The 22,900-nt window shown below is 42.6% G+C and overlaps 1 long non-coding RNA gene across 3 annotated transcripts in view; it reads right to left on the bottom strand.

Moving 5' to 3' along the window:
* Positions 1-3,403: 3,403 nt before the first annotated feature.
* Positions 3,404-22,900, bottom strand: part of LOC139177497 (uncharacterized) — a 28,058-nt gene continuing 8,561 nt past the window's right edge. Inside the window, exons 3-4 of one of the 3 annotated variants that reach the window (XR_011561895.1) lie at positions 8,260-21,388; positions 3,404-6,748 (exon numbers count right to left, since the gene is read on the bottom strand). This is a non-coding gene — a long non-coding RNA (uncharacterized lncRNA). Of the gene's footprint in view, positions 21,389-22,900 lie in introns of all 3 variants that reach the window. The other 2 variants (XR_011561894.1, XR_011561893.1) reach the window with 2 other exon arrangements.

Raw genomic sequence — 22,900 nt, 5'->3', positions numbered from 1 at the left:
TTCTTTGGGATTGGAATGAAAACTGACCTTTTCCAGTCCTGTGGCCACTGCTGAGTTTTCCAAATGTGCTAGTATATTGAGTGCAGCACTTTGACAGCATCATCTTTCAGGATTTGAAATAGCTCAACTGGAATTCCATTACCTCCACTAGCTTTGTTCATAGTGATGCTTTCTAAGGCCCACTAATTTTTCATAGTGATGCTTTCTAAGGCCCACTAATTATTCATAGTGATGTTTTCTAAGGCCCAGTAATCACTAATTATTAGAGAAATGCAAATGAAAACTACAATAAGGTGTCATTTCACACAGGTTATTTGTTTTTAATTTATTTATTTTAGTTGAAGGCTAATTACTTTACAATATTGTAGTGGTTTTTGCCATACATTGATATGAATCAGTCATGGGTTTACATGACTTCATGCCGGTTAGAATGGCCATCATTAAATAATTTACAAACAATAAAATGCTAAGATGGTGTGAGAAAAGAGAACCCTCCTACACTGTGGGAATGTAAATTAGTATAGCCACTATGGAGAACAGCTTGGAGGTTCCTTAAAACACTAAAAACAGATACCCTATGACCCAGAAATTCCCCTCCTAGGCATATGCCCAGAAAAAAACATAGTCTAAAAGGATGCTGCTGCTGCTGCTAAGTCACTTCAGTCGTGTCCAACTCTGTGCGACCCCATAGATGGCAGCCTACCAGGCTCTGCCGTCCCTGGGATTCTCCAGGCAAGAACACTGGAGTGGGTTGCCATTTCCTTCTCCAAGGCATGAAAGTGAAAAGTGAAAGTGAAGTTGGTCAGTCATGTCCGACTCTGTGCGACCCCATGGACTGCAGCCTACCAGGCTCCTCCGTCCATAGGATTTTCCAGGCAAGAGTACTGGAGTAGGGTGCCATTGCCTTCTCCGGTCTAAAAGGATACATGCACCCTAATATTCATTGCAACACTGTTTACAATTTCCAGCACATGGAAGCAACCTAAATGTCCATCAACAGAAGAATGAATAAAGAAGAAATGGTACATATATACAATGGAATATTACTCAGCCATAAAAAGGAATGAAATAATGTCACATGCAGTGATATGGATGGCCTTAGAGATTATCATACAAGGTGAATTAAGTCAGAAAGAGAAAGACAAACTTTGCATAATATGTGGAATATAGAAGAACTGTACAGATGAACCTAACTGTGAAGCAGAAATAGAGTGCTAGATGTAGAAAACAAACATATATAATTACCAAGGGGGGAACAGGAAGTAGAATGAATTAAGATTGGAATTTTCATATACACATTACTGAGTGACTGATCTGATCTGATCTGATGTATAATAATAGATAACTTCTGAGAACCTACTGTATAGCTCAGGGAACTCTACTCAATGCTCTTTTGTGACCTAAATGGGAAGGCATTCTAAAGAAGAGTCAATATATGTATATGTACAACTGATTCACTTTGCTGTACAGCAGAAACTAACAAAACATGATTAATCAACAGTACTCCAACAAAAACAAAAATAGTTTGGATAAAGGGTTTGCAAAAAATAAAGAATGCTGAGAAAAGAGCTTTGTGTGTGAACAGGATTTTGTAAGATTGTATTAACTTTAATTAGAATTTTAAATTTTGTTTTTTGAATTTTTTGAATTTTTCTAACAAAATTTTGAATTTTGTTAGAAATAGACTGGGGCAGGAGTGGATTTCGTTTCTCTCAGTAAAGAGAGCAAAATTTTCTTGGCATGCTGCTGTTGGTAACAGATTGTATGATTTTCCTTGCCTTTAAGTAATCTGTATTTGTTTTTTAATTCTTTTGTCACTTGGTTAAGTGAATAAGTATTGTTTCACAGTAAACTGTGATCATATTTGACCAAGTATTTTGGAATCTTTTTGATGTTTTCGACAAACTTCCCAAACTCCCCAATTCTAACTGAAGTTTGAGATGCTTCAAAGGAATCCTGAGGCATTGCAGAGAGATTTTTAAAAAGCTAACTAGAATTATTTGGCATGAGAAAATTCTACCCATTCCATCTTGTGTCATGTCCTTATCAAAGAGTAAGCTCCTCTGGGCTCCTTGCTAGCCAATCTGAGCCCATTCTCTTATGAGGGCTGGGCCAGTTTATTCTGAGGCATCCACTTGAGAGTGGAAGTGGAATTTGGGGGCTACATCTCTGACTCTTTGTTTATAGGACCATGCTTGTTGTACGTGTCTGTGTTTCAGTACTGGCACTGGCTGTTTGAGACATCTCTGGTCCCTGAGCTCTGAAGACAACATGATACTCTCTATTGCATTGGCTTTGACCATAGGAGAACATCAGTTGAGACTTTTCCCTTTCTGAGGCAAGAGACCTATGACCTTGGGAGATTATTTTTCATTATATAGTTTGTTCTCTTGATATTTGTGTATGAGTGATCTGATCTATTTTCCACCATGTAGGAGAAGGCAATGGCACCCCACTCCAGTACTCTTGCCTGGAAAATTGCATGGATGGAGGAGCCTGGTAGTCTGTAGTACATGGTGTTGCTAAGAGTCGGACACGACTGAGCGACTTCACTTTCACTTTTCACTTTCATGCATTGGAGAAGGAAATGGCAACCCACTCCAGTGTTCTTGCCTGGAGAATCCCAGGGACAGGGGAGCCTGGTGGGCTTCTGTCCATGGGGTCACACAGAGTCCGACACGACTGAAGAGACTTAGCAGCAGCAGTCCCTCAGGGTGTAATTTTGCAAAACAGGGAAATCTTTAGTTATGCTCTCATGAATAAAAGAATGATACTTTTTACTGTAATACTGTTTGACTTCAGTACTCTTGAATCTGGAGAACAAGAGTTCCTAATGGCTCTGCTATTGTATCAAAGTGAGCCTTTTGGAATTGGTTTGGCTTTTATCGTGGGCATGTGCATGAACATCCTGTTCTCTCTTCTTGGTTTTGACTTTTGTTATGGGGACCTTGTAATGCAACCACTGATTCTTGTTCCTCTGAAAATGAGGCATGTGAATGTGAGTGAATGATATGTTGTCTTACTATTACTGCTGTTTATTATGACTAAATTGAATATTTAGTAATTAAAAAAATCCTGGAAAATTGCTAAGGTAGAACTCTTTGGATATTCTAAAACATGCTTTTGCATGTGCAGATATATGAAGCTAGTTTTCTAGAATGAATACACATTTCTCTTGTGATTTTGAGATATAAATGAGCTACTTGAAACCTTAATCTAATCATTTATGATCCCAGAGAATGAGGGGGAAAGAGGCCTTTGTTATTTGGTATGTTAAATTACATGACAAGCATTGTCAAATGAGTGATAAGGTTTTCAGGTTATATTATATAGGCAAATGTTATTAATATGAAATATCTAAAACTTTGGTATTCTTGTTATTGCAATCAAGTTTCTTTTTCTTTTTAGTAGAAAAGCATTTTATTCAATGGAAAAAGCTACATTAAGATCTGTAAAAGTTATCGATATTGTCTATACAGAAAAAATTCAGATGTGACTAGCAGCAAATAAAAGTTACACATCTTTCTACCTAGCAATGTAATTAATTCACATTGTAATAATGTTAAGCCAAGTATAACAAAACCAAAACAAGTGTTTCTCCATAATCAGTATACTGAGAATTACAGTGTAAAGATCATTTCAGGTTTAAGAAATCTGCAATCAATCCACAGAATACCCCAAGACAAGGGAGACAGACAGTTAATTCATTTCATTATCAGCTGTTGGGTTTTTTCAATACTGTTCACAGAAAAAAAATAACAAGTTGACATACATGTAGATAGAATATATTTAGTCTGTACAATAAAAAATATAAATTATAAAGTGAGCTAACAAAGAATGAAATCTGAATACATATTTATAAAACTGATGACATCTTAGCGCATACAATATTTTTCATGTAAAAACATCTAGTTTCAGCAAAAACATAATTTAGTTGCTTTTCAGATGTATTGTAGATTTGTAAGCTGAAGATGCAGATGTCCAAGTATCTTAAAAACCATAATAAATGTCTTTCTCAATGCATACAAAATGATAAATGCTCTCATCACAGTCTCAAGAATATTTTTGGAAGTTTGTTTTGTCTTGCTTCAGAAATACATTTAAACTGGTAAAAATCAAAAGATTTAATTGTACAATGAAGCAGTAAACAGTGCTCAATTTCCTGCTAATGGTGAAAAAACCTAGATTTTACAGTACTCTGGTATATATGAAAATTTTTTTGACTTTACACTGCATATTTCTGAGTCCATTCTCTTGCGTGTCTGTTGTATTTTTCTTTGTCTGATTTATAGATTTGTGCCATACCTGGTACTAAGGGGTCATCTGGATTAGGGTCACAAACAGGGAACGTATGGACAATAAAACTTTCGATACAGTCAGAGCTGGTGACTGCTGTGACCTCAGGGCATAAAGACAAATGCTTCCATTACTGTTTATGTTTGGATGGTAAGTTTTTGTTGTGAAAGCAGCCTTTGGTGGTTTAAAAGGATAGTCAGTCGGAAAATGTACAGTAATTTTTCTGAAGGCCTTCTATTTTGTTGGTTCTAAGCTCTGAGGACCTCAGTAAATAATGTGCTTTTGTGTTCCTAAGTTCAGTTCAGTTCAGTCGCTCAGTCGTGTCCGACTCTTTGCGACCCTGTGAATTGCAACACGCAAGGCCTCCCTGTCCATCACCAACTCCCAGAGTTCACTCAAACTCACGTCCATCAAGTCGGTGATGCCATCCAGCCATCTCATCCTCTGTCATCCCCTTCTCCTCCTGCCCTCAATCCCTCCCAGCATCAGAGTCTTTTCCAATGAGTCAACTCTTCCCATGAGGTGGCCAAAGTACTGGAGTTTCAGCTTTAGCATCATTCCTTCCATAGAACACTGAGGGCTGATCTCCTTCAGAATGGACTGGTTGAATCTCCTTGCAGTCCAAGGGACTCTCAAGAGTCTTCTCCAACACCACAGTTCAAAAGCATCAGTTCTTTGGCACTCAGCTTTCTTCACAGTCCAACTCTCACATCCATACGTGACCACAAGAAAAACCATAGCCTTAACTAGATGGACCTTTGTTGGCAAAGTTATGTCTCTGCTTTTTAATATGCTATCTAGGTTGGTCATAACTTTCCTTCCAAGGAGTAAGCATCTTTTAATTTCATGGCTGCAATCACCATCTTCAGTGATTTGGGAGCCCCAAAAAATAAAGTCTGACACTGTTTCCATGATTTCCCCATCTATTTCCCATGAAGTGATGGGACCAGATGCCATGATCTTCGTTTTCTGAATGTTGAGCTTTTGTGTTCTTAAGCATATATATATCTATAGGTTTCCCAGGTTGTGCTAGTGGTAAAGAATCCACCTGCCAATGTGGGAGATGCAAGAGACATGGGTTTGATCCTTGTGTAGGAAAGATCCTGTGGAATAGGAAATGGCAACCCACCCCAGTATTCTTGCCTGGAAAATTTCATGGGCAGAGGAGCCTGGAGGGCTACAGTCCATGAGGTTGCAAAGAGTCAGACATGACTGAGTGTGTGTGTGTGTGCGCACACACACACACACATTTCTTCCTTGTAGTTGGGGAGGAGTTTAGAAAATTAAACTTTGGGAAATGCAGACCTGCTTACATTTTATATGACTTTCCTTTTTCTCTACCACTTCTGGCTCTTGCAGTGGCTCTGTTCTTACTGGATGCATGATATAGTCACACTGGAAGGTGTACTGAGAACAGCATGGGCCAGGAGCATCAGGGGTCATGCACATGGAGATTCTCTGATCTCTTTTCTCTGGTTAAACTTCTGAGTCTCATGCTCTACTTTGGAAACTAGATTTGAGTGGGGGCTTCTCAGCGTGCTGCCTCACAGTGGGAAGGAAGGATTCATAGAACGGGCTTAGAGCGTCTTGGCCAGCACCCCCACACCATGCTAGGAATGCTGGAGATGATGAACCGTTGGGGAATGAGCAGCTGTTAGGATTGAGTATGTCTCATCAGGTCACTGCTCAGCCCAAAATCTTTCAAAACTTACTGGCATTCTGGGTATAAAGTAAAAGTCCTTACCATGTCTCTCAGGATCTCCCACAGCCTCACCACCTTCTTCTTCAGCCACATGTGAGATGCCTTCCTCCACTCTCATTGCTCAGACCTATGGGCCTCCAGTTGTTCCTGCAACATGACTGGCTCTCCTGCTTGAGGGATTTTATGGAAATTATTCCTTCCATGTGGAATAGCTTTCTTCTTCAACCCTCATCCAGCCAACTCCAACATGTTCTGCCCAACCCCCCAAACTTGGTTAGCCCCCTTTACTTGCCCCCTCTCACAACTCATCACCTGTTAACAGCTTGCCTGCTGTGTCTTCACTGGATCATAGCTCCTTGAAGGTGCACCCCATGTGTCTCCCTCATCCCAGGAGCTACCATGCTGTCCCCTGGCCAGATGGATGCCAGACCATTGAGAAATATCTGTGAAGTGAACACACATCTCAAAACATCTAAAGACAATTCCCTGAGCCGGCTGGGTGGTGCTTCCGGAAACAAGAGAATTGAATGGGCTCTTCCTGCTTTCTCTCTTTCAGCCCAGTAGGGAAGCAGGGGTTTTGAAGGGCAGGCCCTAGATGTGAAGATTCTGGGTGAGAAATTGCAGCCAGAGAGCCAGGTCAAGACTCTCACTGTGAAATACGAACATCTTCAGGAAGTGACTCTCTGCTGTAATTTCTCGTTACCAAGGTGTTCATTAACTTTAAACTGTTACACAGTATGAATAATTCGCCTGTGGGAAAAGAAATTAGCACTGACCAAAGTGCTACTTTAGTCATCAAAATTCTGAAATCCTGACTAATCTTAGCTGAATTCAGTCCAGACTGAGCCATTTCCATAATATTAAAGTATAACCAGTAACCACACCAGCAAAGACACCCCTTCACAAATAAAGGATCTGGTGGTCTCAAGAAAAGACCAATCAGAAACTGAGGAATCTGTAACCCCTAAAATGATAGCTTGGGGGAAAATTTTGGCTTGAATTAAATTCAGTTCAGTTCAGTTGCTGAGTCATGTCTGACTCTTTGCGACGCCATGGAATGCAGCACGTCAGGCTTCCCTGTCCTTCACCACCTCCTGGAGGGTGCTGAAACTCATGTCCATTGAATCAGTGATGCCATCCAACCATCTCATCCTCTGTCGTCCCCTTCTCTTCCTGCCTTATTAAACTTCAAAGTAGTATTTAACGTAATCACATCAAACCTCTCTGTCTGGGTGGGTTTTGCAGAGGCAAAACATCCAGAGGGGTATGTGTCATGTGGTCAGTCTTCTCCAGATCAGTAAAGTCACTCATTAAGTACCATTTGAGTGCCTAATGCCAGCTTTACTCTTGGTTCAGAGGTTCTCAGTTTCCCACATAATCTCATATATCAATGCTGTATGGTTCTGTCTTCTTCGTATTAGCAAGCACGAATGTGAATTGGTCTTGACTCTGCTAATTATAGCAGGCTTAGTGACTTTTTTCAACTTCCTTATCTAAAAGCTCATCATTCTCAGTTCTTAGCAGACCAGTACTCTTGGCTGGAAAATCCCACGGATGGAGGAGGAGCTGGGTGGGCTACAGTCCATGGGGTTGCTAAGAGTCGGACACGACTGAGCGACTTCCCTTTCACTTTTCACTTTCATGCATTGGAAAAGGAAATGGCAACCCACTCCAGCGTTCTTGCCTGCAGAATCCCAGGGACAGGGGAGCCTGGTGGGCTGCCGTCTATGGGGTCGCACAGAGTTGGACACGACTGAAGCGACTTAGCAGCAGCAGCAGTAGCAGACCATCAAACACTGTTTAAAGATATAGTTTCTATGACAGCATTTCATATTGATTCTCTGCTCAAAGAGTATAATCCTAGTGCTTGGGTCTGAATGACTCTATACATAAAATGTCAACTTGACCTGTATTATATGAGACATTTAGATTCAATTCACCTAAAATTCTAGCTATATTACAAATGGTGATATTTTAATTATACATCTATGAAGTATTCACCTTTTTGCATAATTCTATCCATATGACCACAGTGACTGGCAGGGATTGACACATGGTTTAGAGGGGATCATGGGATAGTTTGGGACCAACTAGAAAGAAATGCTGTCTTTTTTCGACTCGGCATGAACCTGGGAAGATGTAGGCCTGCCTTTGGCTCTTAGAAGCCAGCCTGCCACCAAAGATGGCCCAACATCAAAGAAACCTTAGAGAACAGAGCTCATTCTTAATGTCAGGTTTGAGCCCCTGTACCAAATTCCTACCTGGGATCACTGTACCCCTGGCCTTGCATGTAAGTGAGCCTGAGATTCCATCTAATGTTCCAGTCCATGACAAGACCTCAGGATTCTGCTGTATGAGGGGGCACCCCAGCTCTGCCGGTCACCAAACGTGGTCCCTCAGGTGCTGCTGGGGGCAAAGCAGCCATGGGGGACACAGACATCAAAGTGGCCACTGAAGGGACTGCCGGCGGACAGTCTTCCTCCTGGAATCACTTGGTTTAGAAGAAAAGCAGTCAGGAATGATGAGCAATAATTTGAATGTGGAGTTCTTAGAACAAGCCCATATTGACTGCCAGAACTCATTTGGACAAAGATTCTAAAAGGAGAGAAACAAACAAACAAGTAAAAATGTATGCTTATTACTGAAGTAAAACTGTTATGATCTTTTAAATATAAAATAGCATTTTATCTGCTATATTTTTAAAAATGTGCTTGGATCACATTTGGACTTGCAAACCAAAGAGACTTAACTTGATTCATTCTCAAAGAAGAATCAAGGTAGGGAGGAGAGTGTACACAGGACAAGTACAAGTTTGAGTAAATTCCTGGGGTTGGTGGTGGACAGGGAGGCCTGGTATGCTGCAAAGAGTCAGTCACAACTGACTCACAAAGAGTCAGAAACAACTGAGCGACTGAACTGAACTGAGTGAGGTGTGGACAGACTTCTCCAGGGGCATATGGGAAAGAGAAAAACCTAGACATTAATGATAAGAAAACTATTTGCTTTGTCAAGCCTGTACTGTTTTGCAAAATAGTTTGAAATCAAAACAGTTAATGATCCTCCCCAAGCAGGAATGGGGAGAGACTTAGTGGATTGTCATCTCAAATTAGGTAAATCAAGTCAGCAAGGCATATGGCAAATGGACATGAGTCTTCTAGTCCTGGTGCACTGAGTCAGCTGTAAAGGCAATGTAACTTCAGCAGAATCACCCTCCTGTGTTGCAATGACTCACATTTGGGAAGTCGCCTGGTAGCTGGGATCAGCTTCTCTTAGGTGGTGTTGTCAGTCCTCCACTCATGACCACCCTAGAGTGTCTCAATGGAATGATTGAGGACTCCCCTTTTTAGAAATAACAGGTGAAGGTTTCCATAATCTGACCCACATTCAACAGTGGAGGAAGGCAGTGGGTCCTGGGTGGGAAGAGAGGAAAGGAAGCCCAGAGTCAGGCAAACACACTCAAGGACAAGGTGCTGGAGAGTGTGCAGGCCTCTGAGGATGGGAAAGAGAAAGGAAAGCTGAGCATTAGTGCTTGCAGCACGTCTGAGGGCATTAGTCCATGGAAGTCATTGGAGGCTTGCAAATCTCTCTCTTAGATCCTTCTCCAGTGCTTTAGACAGGCATTCACCTCATTTTTCAAGTAGGTGGGACTTTCATTCTACAAATGAAAAGAGACTGTCACTTCTATATCCGTATACCAATTGCTCCTGATTCTCAGGATGTGGTGAAGGTGAAGGAAGATGGCTAGGGAAATATATATGACAATAGGGTGCATGAGCAGATTTCTAGAATGTTGCTACAGATGATGACAAAAGGCAAGATGCAGGGCATAGGTAAGGCAGGCACCACTGTTGTAAAATCTTGCTGTATATTTTAGATTTGGCTAATAAAATGCTAAGGTATATTGAAACATGTATTTCTAAGACATCATTTTTTTAAAAGGAAAATGAAAGCATGTAACGAGATTGGCTTGGACTAAGGGATGCTTCCAAAGAAATGAGAGAAAGAACTTGCTTTCCCGAGTTAGAAAATGGCAAGAATCAGGAGCAAAAGACAGGATATGTCATCCTTTACTTAGTGTTGAACATGGTTCAAGACTTCCCGCAAATGTTCTATTTACCCCTCACTTCATGGCAAGTAGATGGGGAAACAGTGGCTGACTTTATTTTTCTGGGCTCCAAAATCACTGCAGATGGTGACTGCAGCCATGAAATGAAAAGACGCTTACTCCTTGGAAGGAAAGTTATGACCAACCTAGACAGCATATTCAAAAGCAGAGACATTACTTTGCCAACAAAGGTCCATCTGGTCAAGGCTATAGTTTTTCCAGTGGTCATGTATGGATGTGAGAGTTGGACTATAAAGAAAGCCGAGTGCAGAAGAATTGGTGCTTTTGAACTGTGGTGTCAGAGAAGACTCTTGAGAGTCTCTTGGACTGCAAGGAGATCCAACCAGTCAATCCTAAAGGAAATCAGTCCTGAATATTCATTGGAAGGACTGAAGTTGAAGCTGAAATTCCGATACTTTGGCCACCTAATGTGAAGAGCTGACTCATTTGTAAAGACCCTGATGATGGGGAAAATTGAAGGCAAGGGGAGAAGGGGATGACAGAGGATGAGATGGTTGGATGGCATCACCGACTCAATGGGCATGAGTTTGAGTAAACTCCAGGAGTTGGTGATGGACAGGGAGGCCTGGTATGGTTCAGTCCATGGGGTCGCAAAGAGTCGGACATGACTGAGGAACCGAACTGACTGACTGGCAAGTACTGGACACTTCAATATATCACTCATTTAATTATTTCTCTCATTAATTACAGAGAAGGCAGTAGCACCTCACTCCAGTACTCTTGCCTGGAAAATCCCATGGACAGAGGAGCCTGCTGGGCTGCAGTACATGGGGTTGCAATGAGTCAGACATGACTGAATGACTTCACTTTCACTTTTCACTTTCATGCATTGGAGAAGGAAATGGGAACCCACTCCAGCGTTCTTGCCTGGAGAATCCCAGGGACGGGGAAGCCTGGTGGGCTACCGTCTATGGGGTTGCACAGAGTCAGACACGACTGAAGTGACTTAGTAGCAGCAGCAGCAGCAGCAGCAGCAGCTCATTAATTATCTCAGTTCTAAGAAGTTGATAAAATAGACTCCAGTTGATATACGATAAGTTGGAGACTCAGAAGAGTGAGGTGACATGTCCAAGGTGGCAGATTTACATGTCAGAACTGTTGTTCAGATTTTGCTATAGCCCCATAGCCACATCCATTCAGTCTAGCAAGTGGCCACATGGAACCCTCTCAGATTCTCTCCTGAGGCTGGAAGTCAAGGAAAGCAGGTCCTCAGTCCCTGAGTTTTTGCTGAGAAGAGGTGTCTCCTCAGAGATGGTCCCACTAGCTCTCCTGCCCATGTGCAGGAGGCTGGTGTGTGCAGTATAAGATGAGCCTGAAGTGAGTTTCTAAGCCTTCTGATTCACTTGGATGTTCTGATTTCACCTGGACAATGCAAGGGTAAAGAATGAACTGATCAGGTTTAAACATCCACTTACATTTTACCCAAGCTTCCGGGGATAAATTGAGTCTCCCTTGTTTCTTTACACCATGTCCAGTCTCTGACCTCAGGGAATAAGCGTCTTGCACTCTACATGCCAGCAGTCAATGTGGCCTTCACACGGGTGGCCTTGGCAGGCGCCCCAACATGTGCCCTCTTTTTACGTTTGCTCCCCCTCTTGCCATCGCTCTGGATCTCCAGCCTCTGTTAGAACTGCCTCAGCCAGATCACACCTGACTTCTCTGGAAACTGTGGCTCAGAGGTACTCTGGGCCAGGAACACATGGATTTTCTGCCCTTCAATGTCCAGCTATCACCACTGCCACACATAGACACACTACACCACCAGCAAAGCACAATATCAAGGCCAGCATGTCAGATGAGCAGAAGGAAAGCCCACAAGCCAGAAGCAAAGGGACATGATTCTGTTCCTCCACTTGGTATTTGCTCCCTTAAATTGTTACTTCACTTTGTACCCTGTCTACCTACCTGCCCCCTGCAAAACCATGGCTGCTCCCACCTGGTGTTCTCATTTGAGAACATGCATTACCCACCTGTGAATGGTTCCTTGTTGACCTAATTATGTAGGAAAACTACTCCTTTCTCCAAGAAGGCAATGAAGTCACAGAGGATTGTTCACTTATTAGCTGTGTGATCCTAGGTAAGTTAATCAACTTGGTGGAGGCTCTGGAGAGAGACTGGAGCAGAATCACACTCAATAAAAATGAGGCCGTTACTCTCTGTTCTCCCCTAAATCACTGACATCTATGCAAAGAGGATGGTCAGACACGGTTGCTTACACCTGGTGGTCATAGGAAGACGCACGAATACCCAAATATTTAGTGGACTGATATCTTCACTGGTTCTGATTCACCAAGAATAATGAAGCCATTTCATCTCATAAGGTCTCCACTGGCGGCTTCGACGGTACAGAATCTGCATGCAATGCAGAAGACCCAGGTTCAATCCCTGGCCAGGAAGATCCCTGGAGAAGGAAATGGCCACACACTCCAGTATGCTTGCCTGGAGAATTTCCTGGACAAAGGAGCCTGGCAGGCTACAGTCCATGGGGTTGCAAAGAGTTGGACATGAGTGAGTAACTAACACTTTCATGTTCATCTCCATAAACACTCACAGAACAACAACTATGTCTCTAGTACTAATATTGAGAAGACAATTTGACTAAGAAACAGCAGGAATCACATCTTACTGAGCCCTTACTATGTACACATATCATGCAGCATCAAATTTGATGCTGAAACTTTCCCTGTGAATTTGCCATAAGTATTCTCATTTTATAGATGACAAAACTGAGGCTCAGAAAAGTAAAGAAAGTTGCAGAAGATCCCACTGCCCAGCTGAAGTGACGGAACGTGAACCAGATGAGGCTCTACAATCTGGTGAGACTTCCTTTCATAGCTGCAGAGGGCTCAGCTCTTTAATGTGTTCATTAGACTGTCTCACCACAGAATTTTAGGTTTCATAGGAGAAAGAATCAATGCCTAAAATAATCCAAAAACTTCACTTTAAGTGTAACATAATTACAACAGCCAAAACCACAGCCAGGGCCAGCTCAAATCTCTACAGCACCCACACTGGTCTTCTCCTCCCCTAGACACTCTGCAGATAGTCCATTGTGTATATGTATGTGACCTATACGTATATACAAAGACTGAGAAACTCATTATGGGATTGTGTGGCATTGGGAAGCCAATGGAACAAACCTTCAAGGAGTCCCAAGTGTCCACTCCTGAGAGCACCCCCACTGCAGTGTTCCTGTGAGGTCAGAGAGGTGGGTTTGCTCTGGTCCAGATCACCCTCTCCGGACACAGATGTACCTGGATCCACAACTGCCTCTGCCACCAACTAGCAGTGAGACCTTGACGAGAACCTGAGCAGAGTTCTGAACATCCCTCTGCCTCAGATTCCTTCCCTGTCTGATGGGGATGATGGCTCCTATCCTGCACAGGTGTTGGCAGGATGACAGAAAGCCACATAAAATCTAAGAGATTAAGTAATGATGATTTCTTGAATTACCAACCATCTATATACAAACTAATTAGCAATCTGTGCAAATTGTGCCAGAAATAGTCCCTTATGGGGTCTCTAATCAAGCTGGACTAGGATTGATACATACACACAAAATCAGTTCAGTCGCTCAGTCTGACTCTTTGTGACTCCATGGACTGCAGCATGCCAGGCTTCCCTGTCCATCACCAACTACTGGGGCCTGCTCAGACTCAGGTCTATTGAGTCAGTGATGCCATCCAACCATCTCATCCTCTGCCGTCCCCTTCTCCTCCCGCCTTCAATCTTTCCAAGCATCATGGTCTTTTCCAATGAGTCAGGTCTTTGCATCAGGTGGCCAAACTATTGGAATTTCAGCTTCAGCATCGTCCTTCCAATGAATATTCAGGACTTATTTCCTTTAGGATTGACTGGTTTGATCTCCTTGTAGTCCAAGGGACTCGCTAGTGTCTTCTCCAACACCACAGTTAAAAAGCATCAGTTCTTCAGTGCTCAGCTTTCTTTATGGTTCAACTCTCACATCCATACATGACTACTGGAAAAACCATAGCTTTGTCTATACAGACCTTTGTTGGCAAAGTAATGTCTCTGCTTTTTAATATGCTGATTGGTCATAGCTTTTTTTCCAAAGAGCAAGCATCTTTTAATTTCATGGCTGCGGTCACCATCTGCAGTGATTTTGGAGGCTAAGAAAATAAAGTCTGTCACTATTTCCACTGTTTCCCCATCTATTTGTCATGAAGTGATGGGACCAGATGCCATGATCTTAGCTTTTTGAATGTTGAGTTTTAGGCTAGCTTTTTCACTCTTCTCTTTCACTTTCATCAAGAGGCTGTTTAGCTCCTCTTCACTTTCTGCCGTAAGAGTGGCATCATCTGCCTATCTGAGGTTATTGATATTTCTCCAGCAATCTTGATTCTAGCTTGTGCTTCATTCAGCTTGGCATTTTGCATGATGTAATCTGCACATGAATTAAATAAGCAGGGTGACAATATGCAGCCCTGACATCCTTCTTTCCCAATTTGGAACCAGTCTCTTGTTCCACGTCCGGTTCTAACTGTTGCTCCTTGACCTGCATACAGATTTCTCAGGAGGCAGGTCAGGTGGTCTGGTACTCCCATCTCTTTCAGAATTTTCCACAGTTTGTTGTGATCCACACAGTCAAAGCCACTGGCGTAGTCAATAAAGCAGAAGTTGACATTTTTCTGGAACTCTCCTGCTTTTTCGATAATCCAGTGGATGTTGCCTATCTGATCTCTGACTCCTCTGACTTTTCTAAATTCTGCTTGAACATCAGTGTGTTCTTTGTTCATGTACAGTTGAAGCCTAGCTTGTAGAATTTTGAACATTACTTTGCTAGTGTGTGAGATGAGTGCAGTTGTGTGGTTTGAACATTCTTTGGCATTGCCTTTCTTTGGGATTGGGATGAAAACTGGAATTTTCTGGTCCTGTGGCCACTGTTGAGTTTTCCAAATTTTCTGGCATATTGAATTTAGCACTTTCACAGCATCATCTTTTAGGATTTGAAATAGCTCAACGGGAATTCCATCACGTCCACTAGCTTTGCTCATAGTGATGCTTCCTAAGGTCCACTTGACTTCACATTCCAGGATGTCTGGGTTTAGGAGATTGATCACACCATCGTGGTTATCTGGGTCATTAAGATCTTTTTGTATAGTTCTTCTGTGTATTCTTGGCACCTCTTCCTAGTATCTTCTGCTTCTGTTAGGTACATACCATTTCTGCCTTTATTGTACCTACATTTGCATGAAATGTTCCTTTGCTATCTCTAATTTTCTTGAAGAGATCTGTAGTCCTTCTCTTTCTATTGTTTTCCTCTGTTTCTTTGCATTGATTACTGAGGAAGGCTTTCTTATCTCTTCTTGCTGTTCTTTGGAACTCTGAATTCAAATGGGTATACACACAAAATACATGCAAACAATTCCCACAAACACACCCTTACACTCCATCTCTTTTTAATGGCCAATATTTAATGGATAATACAAACAGACTTACAGAATGGTAGAGTTAGAAAATAATCCAGCAATAATCCCGTACAGTGGTTCCAAAGTTTTGTTTAAATCACAGAGACTCTGTTTAAAGGAACTTTTATGGAAATTCAGTGTATAAAACACTCAGCTGGTGTGATTGAAGAGGACAGTGGAGTTGAAATCTCCCCTGTCCCTGCCTATATTCCATCCCATCTGCCCACCCAGTAAATGTCCATCACACCTTCCTAGCCTGACCCTAAGGAAGCTTCACAGAACCCTGGAGTATCAGCTAAAACTTCCCACATCCATTCCACTGCTTCATATCATAATCAATGAAAGTGAGCAGAAAAACACACACACAATGTCTAGAGCCAGTACTTGTGGGGGAGGGTAGGAGGAGAGAGCTGGGAATGTGGGCCTGAGTTCCAGCCCCCAGCTGGCTGCTAACCACCTGTCTGTGCGCCTGTTACCTAACCCCTCTGGATTCCGGCTTTGTCCTCTATACATGGAGGGAATATATTGAATACTCTTTATGAAAGTTGTTTTCAAGTCCCCAGTACTGTGGCACAAAGATTTCCTAGAAAAGTTCTCAAAAAATATGAGCTGCCTTCCCACAATTACAGATACTGCATGTAGTCAGGCCCAGAAATCACACTCTGAGTTTTCTGAAAGTCACACAAGAAGTTACAGCTTTAGCAGATGCTTCTGAAAGAATCAGACAATGTTGTCCACACCTGCCGGACACACCACCATTGGGTGACAGCCATGGGGCAAAGAAACACTTAGAAGGATGAGTAAAGCCGCACCTTTGGAAAGAATGTATCTCTGCTGAACTTGTGAGAAGGGCTCTCCACTTCTCAGCAGTCGCCTACCTCTCTTTCATAAAGTTCTAAGGAGAAAAAAAGAAGTTACTGCATCTGAAAGCTTCTGTGATTCCAATTACACAAGAAGCTTTGATATGATGACTTTATAGGGAATGATAAACCACTAACTTAGGCACAAAATAATAGAAAAAGTCAGACATTTGTTACCACTGAAGGCTTGTTGCCCAGGGACAATGTCTAATAGATATAAAAACACATTAAAAGTAAAACAATCCAGGGACCTCTCTGGTTGTCCAGTGCTTTAGACAATGCCTTCCAGTGTGGGGAGTGCAGGTTTGATGCCTGGTCAAGGAGCTAGGATCCCACATGCCTCATGGCCAAAAAACCAAAGCATAAAACAGGAATAATATTATAGCACATTCAATAATGACTTAAAAAAACAGTCTAACAAAACTTTCATTATATACCAAAACAATTTTCTTATGATGAGTGAAGCAAAATTAGGCATTCAAAAATATTTTTTTTGGTTTAAAAATCAGGGTAACCACCAGATGTCACTAGAGTACCAACAGCTACTCTGTTGTGCCCTTTCTCCTCTCTTAAGACTTGACATATTACAGGCATCCTGGGACTAGGCCACCCAGTCTGGTGTGTTTAGTGGGGAAATGAAATTTCCATAGAGGTTAGTGTCCTTCCTGAACAGCTAGAAATTTCACTGTGCTAACCTTAAATTTCTTGCCTCTTTCCCATGTTACTTTCTGTCACAGCTATAGGGGCCAAATCTCTTTAATATCTACTGTGCTATTGCATGCAAATAGCATCAGTTTTTGGAGGGAGATAGCAAAGAAATCAGAGAAGGCAATGGCACCCCACTCCAGTACTCTTGCCTGGAAAATCCCATGGACGGAGGAGCCTGGTAGGCTGCAGTCCATGGGGTCGCTAAGAGTTGGACACGACTGAGCGAATTCACTTTCCCTTTTCACTTTCAAGCATTGGAGAAGGAAATGGCAACCCACTCCAGTGTTCTTGCCTGGAGGATCCCAGGGACAGGGGAGCCTGGTGGGCTGCTGTCTAGGGGTCGCACAGAGTCAGACACGACTGAAGCAACTTAGCAGCAGCAGCAGCAGCAGCAAAGAAATGCTACGAAGCACGCAACCTTTGCCTTCAAGCTGTGTGGGAAGCTTCTAGCCAACCATTGAGAAGGATCCAAGCCAAGGCTGCTGTAGGAACCAAGAGAGTCCCTTGAGATGATACTGACTGTAGAAATGTGTTAATTTAGCTTTTGAAAAAAGAAAGCTATTAGAAGCAGATCATGGGGTGAAGACTGCCAGCCCATTGGTATAAGAGGCTGAAGATGCCCTTGAAAGGAAGGGTAGTTGTCGACATCCGTTGCTTTCACCTGCTTTGCTATGACTCTCCCCTTCTTAGGCTAGCTTCTCATTCTCCTTCAGGGCATCACCCTTCTCCTCCTTCTCCACTATGTGGTTTAAGCAGGACTGACTTGGCATTAATCTCAGGGCTGGGAAAATGAGCCAGACATGGTCACAGTGATCAGTTCAGGGAAGGCACCTGTGAAAAAAGGCTTGGCTTACCACCACTCGAGCAAGTTTAGCAGAAAAATTGGCTTATTAAAGGCTTTCAGGTAGCTCACAGAAGATCTACGAGGACCAAAGTTAGGTTCAGAACTTCAGGACTATTCCAGAGAAGCCAACCTGCTGCTGCCTTTGGGCCATACTCTGTATTGTGGACTTCTGATGCCAGGTATCACACATCAGAGGCTCTGCAAAAGGCTACAGCACATGACTGAACCACAGCCAGTAGGGAGATGGACAGGGAATGTCTGGCTTTCCCTTCAATAAGTGAGCATCACAATTAACCCTAACTAGTAAGACTATCTGGAGAAGGCAATGGCACCCCACTCCAGTACTCTTGCCTGGAAAATCCCATGGATCGAGGAGCCTGGGGGCTGCAGTCCATGGGGACACTGAGAGTCGGATATGACTGCAGCGACTTAGCAGCAGCAGCAGCAGCAGTAAGACTATCTGAAAATACTAAGAAACCCAAAACTATGACAAGTGTCCCCAGTAAGCAGTAAATACATAATCCATGCTGAGGTTTTGAAAGCCAATCCTGGGACTCACTGCCATCAATAGAAATGTTCTATTCCTCTGGGCTAACATATATTGTTAGAATGTAAGCTGGCATCTTCTGGTGGCATCTCTGCAATGGCACAAGATTCTGCCTGAAAATCTGGTTAACACAGAAGAAAACAGAGTTCAGTTGGAGGAATGGAGTATTGGATGTAGCTGACCTGGAAGACAGACACCCATGGATTTTCAATGCTATGAGCCAATAAACTCTTTTTTTGAAGTTTGTAAGCTTTTATTTCTTGCAACCAAGATTCCTGACCACAGCAAGGGTCTGTCAGAATTTCTGTGCCTCTGGGCTAGCTGTGTATCTATTACACTGCGACTGGGATGGAAGAGACCACTCCCTGCTATAAGTAGCAGGAAGATCTCCAATTTAATGCCTCTTATAACTCTCCATAATTTCTAGGCGAAATCTTCAGTTCAGTTCAGTCACTCAGTTGTGTCCAACTCTTTGCGACCCCATGAATTGCAGCACACCAGGCCTCCCTGTCCATCATCAACTCCCTGAGTTCACTCAAACTCACGTCCATTGAGTTGGTGATGCCATCCAGCCATCTCATCCTCTGTCATCCCCTTCTCCTCCTGCCCCCAATCCCTCCCAGCATCAGAGTCTTTTCCAATGAGTCAACTCTTTGCATGAGGTGGCCAAAGTACTGGAGTTTCAGCTTTAGCATCAGTCCTTCCAATGAACACCCAGGACTGATCTTTAGAATGGACTGGTTGGATCTCCTTGCAGTCCAAGGGACTCTCAAGAGTCTTCTCCAACACCACAGTTCAAAAGCATCAGTTCTTTGGTGCTCAGCTTTCTTCACAGTCTAACTCTCACATTCATACACGACCACTGGGAAAACCATAGCCTTGACAAGACAGAATTTTGTTGGCAAAGTAATGTCTCTGCTTTTCAATATGCTATCTAGGTTGGTCATAACTTTCCTTCCAAGGATTAAGTGTCTTTTAATTTCATGGCTGCAATCACCATCTGCAGTGATTTTGGAGCCCCCAAAAATAAAGTCTGACACTGTTTCCACTGTTTCCCCATCTATTTCCCATGAAGTGATGGGACCAGATGCCATGATCTTCGTTTTCTGAATGTTGAGCTTTAAGCCAACGTTTTCACTCTCCCCTTTCACTTTCATTAAGAGGCTTTTTAGTTCCTCTTCACTTTCTACCATAAGGGTGGTATCATCTGCATATCTGAGGTTATTGATCTTTCTCCCAGCTATCTTGATTCCAGCTTGTATTTCCTCCAGTCCAGCATTTCTCATGATGTACTCTGCATAGAAGTTAAATAAGCAGGGTGACAATATACAGCCTTGACGAACTCCTTTTCCTATTTGGAACCAGTCTGTTGTTCCATGTCCGGTTCTAACTGTTTCTTCCTGACCTGCATATAGGTTTCTCAAGAGGCAGGTCAGGTGGTCTGGCATTCCCATCTATTTCAGAATTTCCCACAGTTTATTGTGATCCACACAGTCAAAGGCTTTATAAAGCAGAAATAGATGTTTTTCTGGAACTCTCTTGCTTTTTCCGTGATCCAGCGGATGTTGGCAATTTGATTTCTGGTTCCTCTGCCTTTTCTAAAACCAGCTTGAACATCAGGAAGTTCACGGTTCACGTATTGCTGAAGCCTGGCTTGAAGAATTTTGAGCATTGCTTTACTAGGGTCTGAGATGTGTGCAATTGTGCGGTAGTTTGAGCATTCTTTGGCATTGCCTTTCTTTGGGATTGGAATGAAAACTGAACTTTTCCAGTCCTATAGCCACTGCTGAGTTTTCCAAATTTGCTAGCATATTGTGTGCAGCACTTTCACAGTATCATCTTTCAGGATTTGAAATAGCTCAGCTGGGGAAATCTTAGAACTCTAGATTTTCTAAGGCCATTTTTCTAGATTTTCTAAGAACTCTAGATTTTCTAGAAGCTGTGGACACTCCTCCCAGCCTAGTTCCAGATTCTGGTACCCAACAACACAACAGCCTTCAACTACGCACAATTTAAAAAAAAAAAAAAATTTCATGTTGTTTAATGTCTTCCTCACTTTAGTCATCTGTTCCCTGGGTCTAGAATGTCCTTATACCACTAGCCCCTCACCCTCTTACCTCTCCACATATATGTATCATTGTTGTCTCTAAAACTTTGATTCGATTTCAAAAACGAAGCTTAGGGACTATCTTCTTCAAGAAGACTTCCATGCCCACCCAGGTACATGGGATAAGAATGAACTTATAGTAAGGGCAAAGTCGGAGAAGGCAATGGCACCCCACTCCAGTACTCTTGCCTGGAAAATCCCATGGACGGAGGAGCCTGGTGGGTTGCAGTCCATGGGGTCGCTAGAAGTCAGACATGACTGAGCGACTTCACTTTCACTTTTCACTTTCATGCATTGGAGAAGGAAATGGCAACCCACTCCAGTGTTTTTGCCTGGAGAATCCCAGGGATGGGGGAGCCTGGTGGGCTGCCATCTCTGGTGTCACACAGAGTTGGACCTGACTGAAGCGACTTAGCAGCAGCAGCAGCAGCAAGGGCAAAGTAGCCTTCAGAGCAAATCAGAGAGTAAATATGAGTATACAAAGAGCAAGCCCTAGAAGTTGTGAAGGCATAATTCAGCCCAGCACTCCAGACATATAAGCCAAAATTTAAAATGAAATATAACACTATAGAAATCAAACCTGTTGTTTTCTACTGGCTACAGTCAATGACAATAGATCCTACTCAATAACTGATTTTTAAAAATTGCAAATGTTACTCACCTTTAACAAATCCATCCCATTCTCCTATAGTTCAAGTTTGTATACACATCTGCAGGTAGATCTGGTGGGAAATCCTCCAGAACACCAAAGGCCTTATTCTCATAATGTCTGTATAAACAGAACAGGCAGATGCAGACTATTTATTTCCAAGCTGAGATTACACAGCATACAAAAAACAGCTGGTCATGCAGCACCACTATGGCACACCTCCCCTATGGCTTTGATGACACAGTGGTGAAAAAAACAGATGAGAATCCTGTTTTCATAGGTCTTATGTTTTGCTTTAGGCATTGGTGGTGGTGAGAGCTAAAATCACCATCCAGGTAACTTAAGTAGGACAAAAGAGGGTTCCTAGGTGGCTCAGTGGTAAAGAATCCACCTGACAATGCAGGAGTTCAGTCCCTGGGTTAGGAAAATCCCCTGGAAAAGGAAATGGAAACCCACTCCAGCATTCTTGCCTGGAGAATCAATCCCCTGGACAGAGGAGCCTGGCGGGCTATAGTCCACGGGGTTGCAAGGAGTAAGACATGATGGAGCAACTAAGCACAGCACAGCACATCTGAAACTCCACACCCTCTGTTACAGAAAGTTCCACCTCCTTCTTCCCACTAAGAAATTTAGAAAAAAAAATTATAAACTTTTTGGGACTTTCTACATTCTTGGCCCTGATCAAACAATTAGGAATAGGCTTATAATGTCTTGGCCAAAAATTTTGTTCAAGTTTTCCCATGGAATGGTAAGGAAAAATTCAAACAAACTCTTTGGTCAAACAATACTTGGCTTTTCATTTCAGAATATGTTTCTCTTGGTGATCTGTCAATGTCACTGTGATAACCATGTATTCTGCATTTGAAGTTTTCCAATCACTTTCAGTTCAGTTCAGTCAGTCGTTCAGTCATTTCTGACTTTTTGCAACCCCATGGACTGCAGCACACCAGACCTCCCTGTCCATCACCAGCTCCTGGAGTTTACTCAAACTCATGTCCATTGAGTCAGTGATGCCATCCAACCATCTCATCCTCTGTCATCCCCTTCTCCTCCCGCCTTCAATCTTTCCCAGCATCAGTGTCTTTTCAAATGAGTCCATTATTCATATCAGGTGACCAAAGTATTGGAGTTTCAGCTTCAGCATCAGTCCTTCCAATATTCAGGACTGATTTCCTTTAGGATGGACTGGTTGGATCACCTTGCAGTCCAAGGGACTCTCAAGAGTCTTCTCCAACACCACAGTTCAAAAGCAACAATTATTTGGTGCTCAGCTTTCTTTTCAGTCCAACTCTCACATCCATACATGACTATTGGAAAAACCATAGCTTTGACTATGCGGACTTTTGTTGGCAAAGTAATGTTTCTGCTTTTTAATATGCTGTCTAGGTTGCTCATAGCTTTTTTTCCAAGGAGCAAATGTCTTTTAATTTGAACTGCTATAAATTCTTTCAATAATACTAATTTTTATTTCTCTAAAGACAGTGTAGTTTCCAGTTTTAGATTCATTATCTCCTGTAATCTGAACAAAGATCTGTGATATTGACCAGGGCTTGGGATAGCCAGAAAGAGAGTGACATCAGCCCCTTCTTCCCAAATGTCTGTTAATTTAGGTCTAGTCTCTTCACACATTTC

Source organism: Bos indicus, chromosome 19, assembly GCF_029378745.1.
Source record: "Bos indicus isolate NIAB-ARS_2022 breed Sahiwal x Tharparkar chromosome 19, NIAB-ARS_B.indTharparkar_mat_pri_1.0, whole genome shotgun sequence".
NCBI classification, from domain to species: domain Eukaryota; kingdom Metazoa; phylum Chordata; class Mammalia; order Artiodactyla; family Bovidae; genus Bos; species Bos indicus.
The sequence above is the reverse complement of the archived record's forward strand: the minus strand, read 5'-3'. Positions and strand labels throughout refer to the sequence as shown.